The following is a 13,359-nucleotide window of genomic DNA, read 5'->3' on the forward strand; positions in this document are numbered from 1 at the left end:
CCGAGGAGCGTATTGCCACATGTCACTACTCGGTCTGACTGAGCGCCTCCAGGAGAGAGGCCCAAGCAAGACGTGCCCCGAGGAGCGTCTTGCCACATGTCAACACTGGGTCTGACTGAGCACCTCACGGAGAGAGGCCCAAGCAAGACACGCCCCGAGGAGCGTCTTGACACATGTCAACACTGGGTCTGACAGAGGGCCTCCATGAGAGAAGCCCCAGCAAGATGCGCCCCGAGGAGCGTCTTGCCACATGTCACTACTCGGTCTGACTGAGCGCCTCCAGGAGAGAGGCCCAAGCAAGACGTGCCCCGAGGAGCGTCTTGCCACATGTCAACAATGGGTCTGACTGAGGGCCTCCAGGAGAGAAGCCCAAGCAAGACCCGCCCCGAGGAGCGTCTTGCCACATGTCAACACTGGGTCTGACTGAGCGCCTCCAGGAGAGAGGCCCAAGCAAGACACGCCCCGAGGAGCGTCTTGACACATGTCAACACTGGGTCTGACTGAGGGCCTCCGTGAGAGAAGCCCAAGCAAGACGCGCCCCGAGGAGAGTCTTGCCACATGTCAACACTCGGTCTGACAGAGGGCATCCAGGAGAGAGGCCCAAGCAATACACGTCCCCAGGAGCGTCTTGCCACATGTCACCACTGGGTCTGACTGAGCGCCTCCAGGAGAGAGGCCCAAGCAAGACGCGCCACGTGGAGCGTCTTGCCACATGTCAACACTGGGTCTGACTGAGCGCCTCCAGGAGAGAGGCCCAAGCAAGACGCGCCCCGAGGAGCGTCTTGCCACATGTCAACAATGGGCCTGACTGTGGGCCTCCAGGAGAGAGTTCCAAGCAAGATGCGCTCGGAGGAGCGTCTTGCCACATGTCAACACTGGGTCTGAAAGAGGGCCTCCAGGAGAGAGGCCCAAGCAAGACGCGCCCAGAGGAGCGTCTACCCACATGTCACCTCTGGTTCTGACTGAGCGCCTCCAGGAGAGAGGCCCAAGCAAGACGCGCCCCGAGGAGCGTCTTGTCACATGTCAACACTAGGTCTGACTGAGCGCCTCCAGGAGAGAGGCCCAAGCAAGACATGCCCCGAGGAGCGTCTTGCCACATGTCAACAATGGGTCTGACTGAGGGCCTGCAGGAGAGAAGCCCAAGCAAGACGCGCCCCGAGGAGCGTCTTGCCACATGTCAACACTGGGTCTGACTGAGCGCCTCCAGGAGAGAGGCCCAAGCAAGACACGCCCCGAGGAGCGTCTTGACACATGTAAACACTGGGTCTGACTGAGGGCCTCCATGAGAGAAGCCCAAGCAATACACGCCCCGAGGAGCGTCTTGCCACATGTCACCACTGGGTCTGACTGAGCGCCTCCAGGAGAGAGGCCCAAGCAAGACGCGCCCCGAGGAGTGTCTTGCCACATGTCAACAATGGGTCTGACTGAGGGCCTCCAGGAGAGAGTCCCAAGCAAGATGCGCTCGGAGGAGCGTCTTGCCACATGTCAACACTGGGTCTGACAGAGGGCCTCCAGGAGAGAGTTCCAAGCAAGACGCGCCCCGAGGAGCGTCTTGCCACATGTCACCTCTGGTTCTGACTGAGCGCCTCCAGGAGAGAGGCCCAAGCAAGACGCGCCCCGAGGAGCGTCTTGTCACATGTCAACACTGGGTCTGTCTGAGCGCCTCCAGGAGTGAAGCCCAAGCAAGATGCGCCCCGAGGAGCGTCTTGACACATGTCAACAATGGGTCTGACAAAGGGCCTCCAGGAGAGAAGCCCAAGCCAGACGCGCCCCGAGGAGCGTCTTGACACATGTCAACACTGGGTCTGACAGAGGGCCTCCAGGAGAGAGGCCCAAGCAAGATGCGCCCCGAGGAGTGTCTTGCCACATGTCACCACTGGGTCTGACTGAGCGCCTCCAGGAGAGAGGCCCAAGCAAGACGCGCCCCGAGGAGCGTCTTGCCACGTTTCAACACTGGGTCTGATTGATGGCCTTCTGGAGAGAGGCCCAAGCAAGACGCGCCCCGAGGAGCGTCTTGCCACATGTCAACAATGGGTCTTACTGAGGGCCTCCAGGAGAGAAGCCCAAGCAAGACGCGCCCCGAGGAGCTTCTTGCCACATGTCAGCACTCGGTCTGACTGAGCGCCTCCAGGAGAGAGGCCCAAGCAAGACGAGCCCCGAGGAGCGTCTTGCCACATGTCAACACTGGGTCTGACTGAGTGCCTCCATGAGAGAAGCCCCAGCAAGACGCGCCCCGAGGAGCGTCTTACCACATGTCAGCACTCGGTCTGACTGAGCGCCTCCAGGAGAGAGGCCCAAGCAAGACGCGCCCCGAGGAGCATCTTGCCACATGTCACTACTCGGTCTGACTGAGCGCCTCCAGGAGAGAGGCCCAAGCAAGACGCGCCCCGAGGAGCGTCTTGCCACGTGTCAACAATGGGTCTGACTGAGGGCCTCCAGGAGAGAAGCCCAAGCAAGACGCGCCCCGAGGAGCGTCTTGCCACATGTCAACAATGGGTCTTACTGAGGGCCTCCAGGAGAGAGGCCAAAGCAAGACGCGCCCTGAGGAGCTTCTTGACACATGTCAACACTGGGTCTGACAGAGGGCCTCCATGAGAGAAGCCCCAGCAAAACGCGCCCCGAGAAGCGTCTTGCCACATGTCACTACTCGGTCTGACTGAGCGCCTCCAGGAGAGAGGCCCAAGCAAGACGCGCCCCGAGGAGCATCTTGCCACATGTCAACACTGGGTCTGACTGAGCGCCTCAGGGAGAGAGGCCCAAGCAAGACGTGCCGCGAGGAGCGTCTTGCCACAGGTCAACAATGGGTCTGACTGAGGGCCTCCAGGAGAGAAGCCCAAGCAAGACGCGCCCCGAGGAGCGTCTTGCCACATGTCAACACTGGTTCTGACTGAGCGCCTCCAGGAGAGAGGCCCAAGCAAGACGCGCCCCGAGGAGCGTCTTGTCACATGTCAACACTGGGTCTGTCTGAGCGCCTCCAGGAGAGAAGCCCAAGCAAGACGCACCCCGAGGAGCGTCTTGCCACATGTCAACAATGGGTCTGACTGAGGGCCTCCAGGAGAGAAGCCCAAGCAAGAGGCGCCCCGAGGAGCGTCTTGCCACATGTCAACAATTGGTCTTACTGAGGGCCTCCAGGAGAGAAGCCCAAGCAAGACGCGCCCCGAGGAGCTTCTTGCCACATGTCAGAACTCGGTCTGACTGAGCGCCTCCAGGAGAGAGGCCAAAGCAAGACGCGCCCCGAGGAGTGTCTTGCCACATGTCAACAATGGGTCTGACTGAGGGCCTCCAGGAGAGAGTCCCAAGCAAGATGCGCTCGGAGGAGCGTCTTGCCACATGTCAACACTGGGTCTGACAGAGGGCCTCCAGGAGAGAGTTCCAAGCAAGACGCGCCCCGAGGAGCGTCTTGCCACATGTCACCTCTGGTTCTGACTGAGCGCCTCCAGGAGAGAGGCCCAAGCAAGACGCGCCCCGAGGAGCGTCTTGTCACATGTCAACACTGGGTCTGTCTGAGCGCCTCCAGGAGAGAAGCCCAAGCAAGACGCGCCCTGAGGAGAGTCTTGCCACATGTCAACACTCGGTCTGACAGAGGGCATCCAGGAGAGAGGCCCAAGCACTACACGCCCCGTGGAGCGTCTTGCCACATGTCACCACTGGGTCTGACTGAGCTTCTCCAGGAGAGAGGCCCAGTAAGACGCGCCACGAGGAGCGTCTTGCCACATGTCAACACAGGGTCTGACTGAGCGCCTCCAGGAGAGAGTCCCAAGCAAGACGCGCCCCGAGGAGCGTCTTGCCACAAGTCAACAATGGGTCTGACTGAGGGCCTCCAGGAGAGAGTCCCAAGCAAGATGCGCTCGGAGGAGCGTCTTGCCACATGTCAACACTGGGTCTGCCAGAGGGCCTCCAGGAGAGAGGCCCAAGCAAGACGCACCCCGAGTAGCGTCTTGCCACATGTCACCTCTGGTTCTGACTGAGCGCCTCCAGGAGAGAGGCCCAAGCAAGACGCGCCCCGAGGAGCGTCTTGTCACATGTCAACACTGGGTCTGTCTGAGCGCCTCCAGGAGAGAAGCCCAAGCAAGACGCGCCCCGAGGAGCGTCTTGCCACAGGTCAACAATGGGTCTGACTGAGTGCCTCCAGGAGAGAAGCCCAAGCAAGACGCGCCCCGAGGAGCGTCTTGACACATGTCAACACTGGGTCTGACAGAGGGCCTCCAGGAGAGAGGCCCAAGCAAGACGCGCCCCGAGGAGTGTCTTGCCACATGTCACCACTGGGTCTGACTGAGCTTCTCCAGGAGAGAGGCCCAAGCAAGACGCGCCACGAGGAGCGTCTTGCCACATGTCAACACTGGGTCTGACTGAGCGCCTCCAGCAGAGAGGCCCAAGCAAGACGCGCCCCGAGGAGCGTCTTGCCACATGTCAACAATGGGTCTGACTGAGGGCCTCCAGGAGAGAGTCCCAAGCAAGATGCGCTCGGAGGAGCGTCTTGCCACATGTAAACACTGGGTCTGCCAGAGGGCCTCCAGGAGAGAGGCCCAAGCAAGACGCGCCCCGAGGAGCGTCTTGCCACATGTCACCTCTGGTTCTGACTGAGCGCCTCCAGGAGAGAGGCCCAAGCAAGACGCGCCCCGAGGAGCGTCTTGTCACATGTCAACACTGGGTCTGTCTGAGCGCCTCCAGGAGAGAAGCCCAAGCAAGACGCGCCCCGAGGAGCGTCTTGCCACATGTCAACAATGGGTCTGACTGAGTGCCTCCAGGAGAGAAGCCCAAGCAAGACGAGCCCAGAGGAGCGTCTTGTCACATGTCAACACTGGGTCTGTCTGAGCGCCTCCAGGAGAGAAGCCCAAGCAAGACGCGCCCCGAGGAGCGTCTTGCCACATGTCACCACTGGGTCTGACTGAGCGCCTCCAGGAGAGAGGCCCAAGCAAGACGCGCCCCGAGGAGCATCAGGCCACATGTCTTTACTCAGTCTGACTGAGCGCCTCCAGGAGAGAGGCCCAAGCAAGACGCGCCCCGAGGAGCGTCTTGCCACGTGTCAACACTGGGTCTGATTGAGGGCCTTCTGGAGAGAGGCCGAAGCAAGATGCGCTCGGAGGAGCGTCTTGCCACATGTTAACACTGGGTCTGACAGAGGGCCTCCAGGAGAGAGGCCCAAGCAAGACGCGCCCAGAGGAGCGTCTTGCCCTATGTCAACAATGGGTCTTACTGAGGGCCTCCAGGAGAGAAGTCCAAGCAAGACGCGCCCCGAGGAGCTTCTTGCCACATGTCAGCACTCGGTCTGACTGAGCTCCTCCAGGAGAGAGGCCAAAGCAAGATGCGCTCGGAGGAGCGTCTTGCCACATGTTAACACTGGGTCTGACAGAGGGCCTCCAGGAGAGAGGCCCAAGCAAGACGCGCCCAGAGGAGCGTCTTGCCCTATGTCACCTCTGGTTCTGACTGAGCACCTCCAGGAGAGAGGCCCAAGCAAGACGCGCCCCGAGGAGCGTCTTGTCACATGTCAACACTGGGTCTGTCTGAGCGCCTCCAGGAGAGAAGCCCAAGCAAGACGCGCCCCGAGGAGCGTCTTGCCACATGTCAACAATGGGTCTGACTGAGGGCCTCCAGGAGAGAAGCCCAAGCAAGACGCGCCCCGAAGAGCGTCTTGACACATGTCAACACTGGGTCTGACAGAGGGCCTCCAGGAGAGAGGCCCAAGCAAGACGCGCCCCGAGGAGCGTCTTGCCACAGGTCAACACTGGGTCTGATTGAGGGCCTTCTGGAGAGAGGCCCAAGCAAGACACGCCCCGAGGAGCGTCTTGTCACATGTCAACACTGGGTCTGTCTGAGCGCCTCCAGGAGAGAAGCCCAAGCAAGACGCGCCCCGAGGAGCGTCTTGCCACATGTCAACAATGGGTCTGACTGAGGGCCTCCAGGAGAGATGCCCAAGCAAGATGCGCCCCGAAGAGCGTCTTGACACATGTCAACACTGGGTCTGACAGAGGGCCTCCAGGAGAGAGGCCCAAGCAAGACGCGCCCCGAGGAGTGTCTTGCCACATGTCACCACTGGGTCTGACTGAGCGCCTCCAGGAAAAAGGCCCAAGCAAGACGCGCCCCGAGGAGCGTCAGGCCACATGTCACTACTCAGTCTGACTGAGCGCCTCCAGGAGAGAGGCCCAAGCAAGACGCGCCCCGAGGAGCGTCAGGCCACATGTCACTACTCAGTCTGACTGAGCGCCTCCATGAGAGAAGCCCCAGCAAGACGCGCCCCGAGGAGCGTCTTGCCACATGTCACTACTCGGTCTGACTGAGCGCCTCCAGGAGAGAGGCCCAAGCAAGATGTGCCCCGAGGAGCGTCTTGCCACATGTCAACACTGGGTCTGACTGAGCACCTCACGGAGAGAGGCCCAAGCAAGACACGCCCCGAGGAGCGTCTTGACACATGTCAACACTGGGTCTGACAGAGGGCCTCCATGAGAGAAGCCCCAGCAAGATGCGCCCCGAGGAGCGTCTTGCCACATGTCACTACTCGGTCTGACTGAGCGCCTCCAGGAGAGAGGCCCAAGCAAGACGTGCCCCGAGGAGCGTCTTGCCACATGTCAACAATGGGTCTGACTGAGGGCCTCCAGGAGAGAAGCCCAAGCAAGACCCGCCCCGAGGAGCGTCTTGCCACATGTCAACACTGGGTCTGACTGAGCGCCTCCAGGAGAGAGGCCCAAGCAAGACACGCCCCGAGGAGCGTCTTGACACATGTCAACACTGGGTCTGACTGAGGGCCTCCGTGAGAGAAGCCCAAGCAAGACGCGCCCCGAGGAGAGTCTTGCCACATGTCAACACTCGGTCTGACAGAGGGCATCCAGGAGAGAGGCCCAAGCAATACACGTCCCCAGGAGCGTCTTGCCACATGTCACCACTGGGTCTGACTGAGCGCCTCCAGGAGAGAGGCCCAAGCAAGACGCGCCACGTGGAGCGTCTTGCCACATGTCAACACTGGGTCTGACTGAGCGCCTCCAGGAGAGAGGCCCAAGCAAGACGCGCCCCGAGGAGCGTCTTGCCACATGTCAACAATGGGCCTGACTGTGGGCCTCCAGGAGAGAGTTCCAAGCAAGATGCGCTCGGAGGAGCATCTTGCCACATGTCAACACTGGGTCTGAAAGAGGGCCTCCAGGAGAGAGGCCCAAGCAAGACGCGCCCAGAGGAGCGTCTAGCCACATGTCACCTCTGGTTCTGACTGAGCGCCTCCAGGAGAGAGGCCCAAGCAAGACGCGCCCCGAGGAGCGTCTTGTCACATGTCAACACTAGGTCTGACTGAGCGCCTCCAGGAGAGAGGCCCAAGCAAGACGTGCCCCGAGGAGCGTCTTGCCACATGTCAACAATGGGTCTGACTGAGGGCCTGCAGGAGAGAAGCCCAAGCAAGACGCGCCCCGAGGAGCGTCTTGCCACATGTCAACACTGGGTCTGACTGAGCGCCTCCAGGAGAGAGGCCCAAGCAAGACACGCCCCGAGGAGCGTCTTGACACATGTCAAGACTGTGTCTGACTGAGGGCCTCCATGAGAGAAGCCCAAGCAATACACGCCCCGAGGAGCGTCTTGCCACATGTCACCACTGGGTCTGACTGAGCGCCTCCAGGAGAGAGGCCCAAGCAAGACGCGCCCCGAGGAGTGTCTTGCCACATGTCAACAATGGGTCTGACTGAGGGCCTCCAGGAGAGAGTCCCAAGCAAGATGCGCTCGGAGGAGCGTCTTGCCACATGTCAACACTGGGTCTGACAGAGGGCCTCCAGGAGAGAGTTCCAAGCAAGACGCGCCCCGAGGAGCGTCTTGCCACATGTCACCTCTGGTTCTGACTGAGCGCCTCCAGGAGAGAGGCCAGAGCAAGACGCGCCCCGAGGAGCGTCTTGTCACATGTCAACACTGGGTCTGTCTGAGCGCCTCCAGGAGTGAAGCCCAAGCAAGATGCGCCCCGAGGAGCGTCTTGACACATGTCAACACTGGGTCTGACAAAGGGCCTCCAGGAGAGAAGCCCAAGCCAGACGCGCCCCGAGGAGCGTCTTGACACATGTCAACACTGGGTCTGACAGAGGGCCTCCAGGAGAGAGGCCCAAGCAAGACGCGCCCCGAGGAGTGTCTTGCCACATGTCACCACTGGGTCTGACTGAGCGCCTCCAGGAGAGAGGCCCAAGCAAGACGCGCCCCGAGGAGCGTCTTGCCACGTTTCAACACTGGGTCTGATTGATGGCCTTCTGGAGAGAGGCCCAAGCAAGACGCGCCCCGAGGAGCGTCTTGCCACATGTCAACAATGGGTCTTACTGAGGGCCTCCAGGAGAGAAGCCCAAGCAAGACGCGCCCCGAGGAGCTTCTTGCCACATGTCAGCACTCGGTCTGACTGAGCGCCTCCAGGAGAGAGGCCCAAGCAAGACGAGCCCCGAGGAGCGTCTTGCCACATGTCAACACTGGGTCTGACTGAGTGCCTCCATGAGAGAAGCCCCAGCAAGACGCGCCCAGAGGAGCGTCTTACCACATGTCAGCACTCGGTCTGGCTGAGCGCCTCCAGGAGAGAGGCCCAAGCAAGACGCGCCCCGAGGAGCATCTTGCCACATGTCACTACTCGGTCTGACTGAGCGCCTCCAGGAGAGAGGCCCAAGCAAGACGCGCCCCGAGGAGCGTCTTGCCACGTGTCAACAATGGGTCTGACTGAGGGCCTCCAGGAGAGAAGCCCAAGCAAGACGCGCCCCGAGGAGCGTCTTGCCACATGTCAACAATGGGTCTTACTGAGGGCCTCCAGGAGAGAGGCCAAAGCAAGACGCGCCCTGAGGAGCTTCTTGACACATGTCAACACTGGGTCTGACAGAGGGCCTCCATGAGAGAAGCCCCAGCAAAACGCGCCCCGAGAAGCGTCTTGCCACATGTCACCACTGGGTCTGACTGAGCGCCTCCAGGAGAGAGGCCCAAGCAAGACGCGCCCCGAGGAGCGTCTTGCCACGTTTCAACACTGGGTCTGATTGATGGCCTTCTGGAGAGAGGCCCAAGCAAGACGCGCCCCGAGGAGCGTCTTGCCACATGTCAACAATGGGTCTTACTGAGGGCCTCCAGGAGAGAAGCCCAAGCAAGACGCGCCCCGAGGAGCTTCTTGCCACATGTCAGCACTCGGTCTGACTGAGCGCCTCCAGGAGAGAGGCCCAAGCAAGACGAGCCCCGAGGAGCGTCTTGCCACATGTCAACACTGGGTCTGACTGAGTGCCTCCATGAGAGAAGCCCCAGCAAGACGCGCCCAGAGGAGCGTCTTACCACATGTCAGCACTCGGTCTGGCTGAGCGCCTCCAGGAGAGAGGCCCAAGCAAGACGCGCCCCGAGGAGCATCTTGCCACATGTCACTACTCGGTCTGACTGAGCGCCTCCAGGAGAGAGGCCCAAGCAAGACGCGCCCCGAGGAGCGTCTTGCCACGTGTCAACAATGGGTCTGACTGAGGGCCTCCAGGAGAGAAGCCCAAGCAAGACGCGCCCCGAGGAGCGTCTTGCCACATGTCAACAATGGGTCTTACTGAGGGCCTCCAGGAGAGAGGCCAAAGCAAGACGCGCCCTGAGGAGCTTCTTGACACATGTCAACACTGGGTCTGACAGAGGGCCTCCATGAGAGAAGCCCCAGCAAAACGCGCCCCGAGAAGCGTCTTGCCACATGTCACTACTCGGTCTGACTGAGCGCCTCCAGGAGAGAGGCCCAAGCAAGACGCGCCCCGAGGAGCATCTTGCCACATGTCAACACTGGGTCTGACTGAGCGCCTCAGGGAGAGAGGCCCAAGCAAGACGTGCCGCGAGGAGCGTCTTGCCACATGTCAACAATGGGTCTGACTGAGGGCCTCCAGGAGAGAAGCCCAAGCAAGACGCGCCCCGAGGAGCGTCTTGCCACATGTCAACACTGGTTCTGACTGAGCGCCTCCAGGAGAGAGGCCCAAGCAAGACGCGCCCCGAGGAGCGTCTTGTCACATGTCAACACTGGGTCTGTCTGAGCGCCTCCAGGAGAGAAGCCCAAGCAAGACGCACCCCGAGGAGCGTCTTGCCACATGTCAACAATGGGTCTGACTGAGGGCCTCCAGGAGAGAAGCCCAAGCAAGAGGCGCCCCGAGGAGCGTCTTGCCACATGTCAACAATTGGTCTTACTGAGGGCCTCCAGGAGAGAAGCCCAAGCAAGACGCGCCCCGAGGAGCTTCTTGCCACATGTCAGCACTCGGTCTGACTGAGCGCCTCCAGGAGAGAGGCCAAAGCAAGATGCGCTCGGAGGAGCGTCTTGCCACATGTTAACACTGGGTCTGACAGAGCGCCTCCAGGAGAGAGGCCCAAGCAAGACGCGCCCCGAGGAGCGTCTTGTCACATGTCAACACTGGGTCTGTCTGAGCGCCTAAAGGAGAGAAGCCCAAGCAAGACGCGCCCCGAGGAGCGTCTTGCCACATGTCAACAATGGGTCTGACTGAGGGCCTCCAGGAGAGAAGCCCAAGCAAGACGCGCCCCGAAGAGCGTCTTGACACATGTCAACACTGGGTCTGACAGAGGGCCTCCAGGAGAGAGGCCCAAGCAAGACGCGCCCCGAGGAGTGTCTTGCCACATGTCACCACTGGGTCTGACTGAGCGCCTCCAGGAGAGAGGCCCAAGCAAGACGCGCCCCGAGGAGCGTCAGGCCACATGTCACTACTCAGTCTGACTGAGCGCCTCCAGGAGAGAAGCCCAAGCAAGACGCGCCCCGAGGAGCGTCAGGCCACATGTCACTAGTCAGTCTGACTGAGCGCCTCCATGAGAGAAGCCCCAGCAAGACGCGCCCCGAGGAGCGTCTTGCCACATGTCAACACTGGGTCTGACTGAGCGCCTCCAGGAGAGAGGCCCAAGCAAGACGCGCCCCGAGGAGCGTCTTGCCACATGTCAACAATGGGTCTGACTGAGGGCCTCCAGGAGAGAAGCCCCAGCAAGACGGGCCCCGAGGAGCGTCTTGCCACATGTCAGCACTCGGTCTGACTGAGCGCCTCCAGGAGAGAGGCCCAAGCAAGACGCGCCCCGAGGAGCATCTTGCCACATGTCACTACTCTGTCAGACTGAGCGCCTCCAGGAGAGAGGCCCATGCAAGACGCACCTCGAGGAGCGTCTTGCCACATGTCAACAATGGGTCTGACGGAGGGCCTCCAGGAGAGAAGCCCAAGCAAGACGCGCCCCAAGGAGCGTCTTGCCACATGTCAACACTGGGTCTGACTGAGCGCCTCTAGGAGAGAGGCCCAAGAAAGACACGCCCCGAGGAGCGTCTTGCCACATGTCAACATTGGGTCTGACTGAGCACCTCCAGGCGAGAGGCCCAAGCAAGACGCGCCCCGAGGAGCGTCTTGCGACATGTCAACAATGGGTCTGACTGAGGGCCTCCAGGAGAGAAGCCCAAGCAAGACGCGCCCCGAGGAGCGTCTTGCCACATGTCAACAATGGGTCTTAATGAGGGCCTCCAGGAGAGAGGCCAAAGCAAGACGCGCCCCGAGGAGCGTCTTGACACATGTCAACACTGGGTCTGACAGAGGGCCTCCATGAGAGAAGCCCCAGCAAGATGCGCCCCGAGGAGCGTCTTGCCACATGTCACTACTCGGTCGGACTGAGCGCCTCCAGGAGAGAGGCCCAAGCAAGACGTGCCCCGAGGAGCGTCTTGCCACATGTCAACAATGGGTCTGACTGAGGGCCTCCAGGAGAGAAGCCCAAGCAAGACCCGCCCCGAGGAGCGTCTTGCCACATGTCAACACTGGGTCTGACTGAGCGCCTCCAGGAGAGAGGCCCAAGCAAGACACGCCCCGAGGAGCGTCTTGACACATGTCAACACTGGGTCTGACTGAGCGCCTCCATGAGAGAAGCCCAAGCAAGACGCGCCCCAAGGAGAGTCTTGCCACATGTCAACACTCGGTCTGACAGAGGGCATCCAGGAGAGAGGCCCAAGCAATACACGCCCCCAGGAGCGTCTTGCCACATGTCACCACTGGGTCTGACTGAGCGCCTCCAGGAGAGAGGCCCAAGCAAGACGCGCCACGTGGAGCGTCTTGCCACATGTCAACACTGGGTCTGACTGAGCGCCTCCAGGAGAGAGGCCCAAGCAAGACGCGCCCCGAGGAGCGTCTTGCCACATGTCAACAATGGGTCTGACTGAGGGCCTCCAGGAGAGAGTCCCAAGCAAGATGCGCTCGGAGGAGCGTCTTGCCACATGTCAACACTGGGTCTGACAGAGGGCCTCCAGGAGAGAGGCCCAAGCAAGACGCGCCCAGAGGAGCATCTTGCCACATGTCACCTCTGGTTCTGACTGAGCGCCTCCAGGAGAGAGGCCCAAGCAAGACGCGCCCCGAGGAGCGTCTTGTCACATGTCAACACTGGGTCTGACTGAGCGCCTCCAGGAGAGAGGCCCAAGCAAGACGTGCCCCGAGGAGCGTCTTAACACATGTCAACAATGGGTCTGACTGAGGGATTGCAGGAGAGAAGCCCAAGCAAGACGCGCCCCGAGGAGCGTCTTGCCACATGTCAACACTGGGTCTGACTGAGCGCCTCCAGGAGAGAGGCCCAAGCAAGACACGCCATGAGGAGCGTCTTGACACATGTCAACACTGGGTCTGACTGAGGGCCTCCATGAGAGAAGCCCAAGCAATACACGCCCCGAGGAGCGTCTTGCAACATGTCACCACTGGGTCTGACTGAGCGCCTCCAGGAGAGAGGCCCAAGCAAGACGCGCCCCGAGGAGTGTCTTGCCACATGTCAACAATGGGTCTGACTGAGGGCCTCCAGGAGAGAGTCCCAAGCAAGATGCGCTCGGAGGAGCGTCTTGCCACATGTCAACACTGGGTCTGACAGAGGGCCTCCAGGAGAGAGTTCCAAGCAAGACGCGCCCCGAGGAGCGTCTTGCCACATGTCACCTCTGGTTCTGACTGAGCGCCTCTGGGAGAGAGGCCCAAGCAAGACGCGCCCCGAGGAGCGTCTTGTCACATGTCAACACTGGGTCTGTCTGAGCGCCTCCAGGAGAGAAGCCCAAGCAAGACGCGCCCTGAGGAGAGTCTTGCCACATGTCAACACTCGGTCTGACAGAGGGCATCCAGGAGAGAGGCCCAAGCACTACACGCCCCGTGGAGCGTCTTGCCACATGTCACCACTGGGTCTGACTGAGCTTCTCCAGGAGAGAGGCCCAGTAAGACGCGCCACGAGGAGCGTCTTGCCACATGTCAACACAGGGTCTGACTGAGCGCCTCCAGGAGAGAGTCCCAAGCAAGACGCGCCCCGAGGAGCGTCTTGCCACAAGTCAACAATGGGTCTGACTGAGGGCCTCCAGGAGAGAGTCCCAAGCAAGATGCGCTCGGAGGAGCGTCTTGCCACATGTCAACACTGGGTCTGCCA

Source organism: Nothobranchius furzeri, chromosome 10 (genome assembly GCF_043380555.1).
Source record: "Nothobranchius furzeri strain GRZ-AD chromosome 10, NfurGRZ-RIMD1, whole genome shotgun sequence".
In the NCBI taxonomy this organism is placed as follows: Eukaryota; Metazoa; Chordata; class Actinopteri; order Cyprinodontiformes; family Nothobranchiidae; genus Nothobranchius; species Nothobranchius furzeri.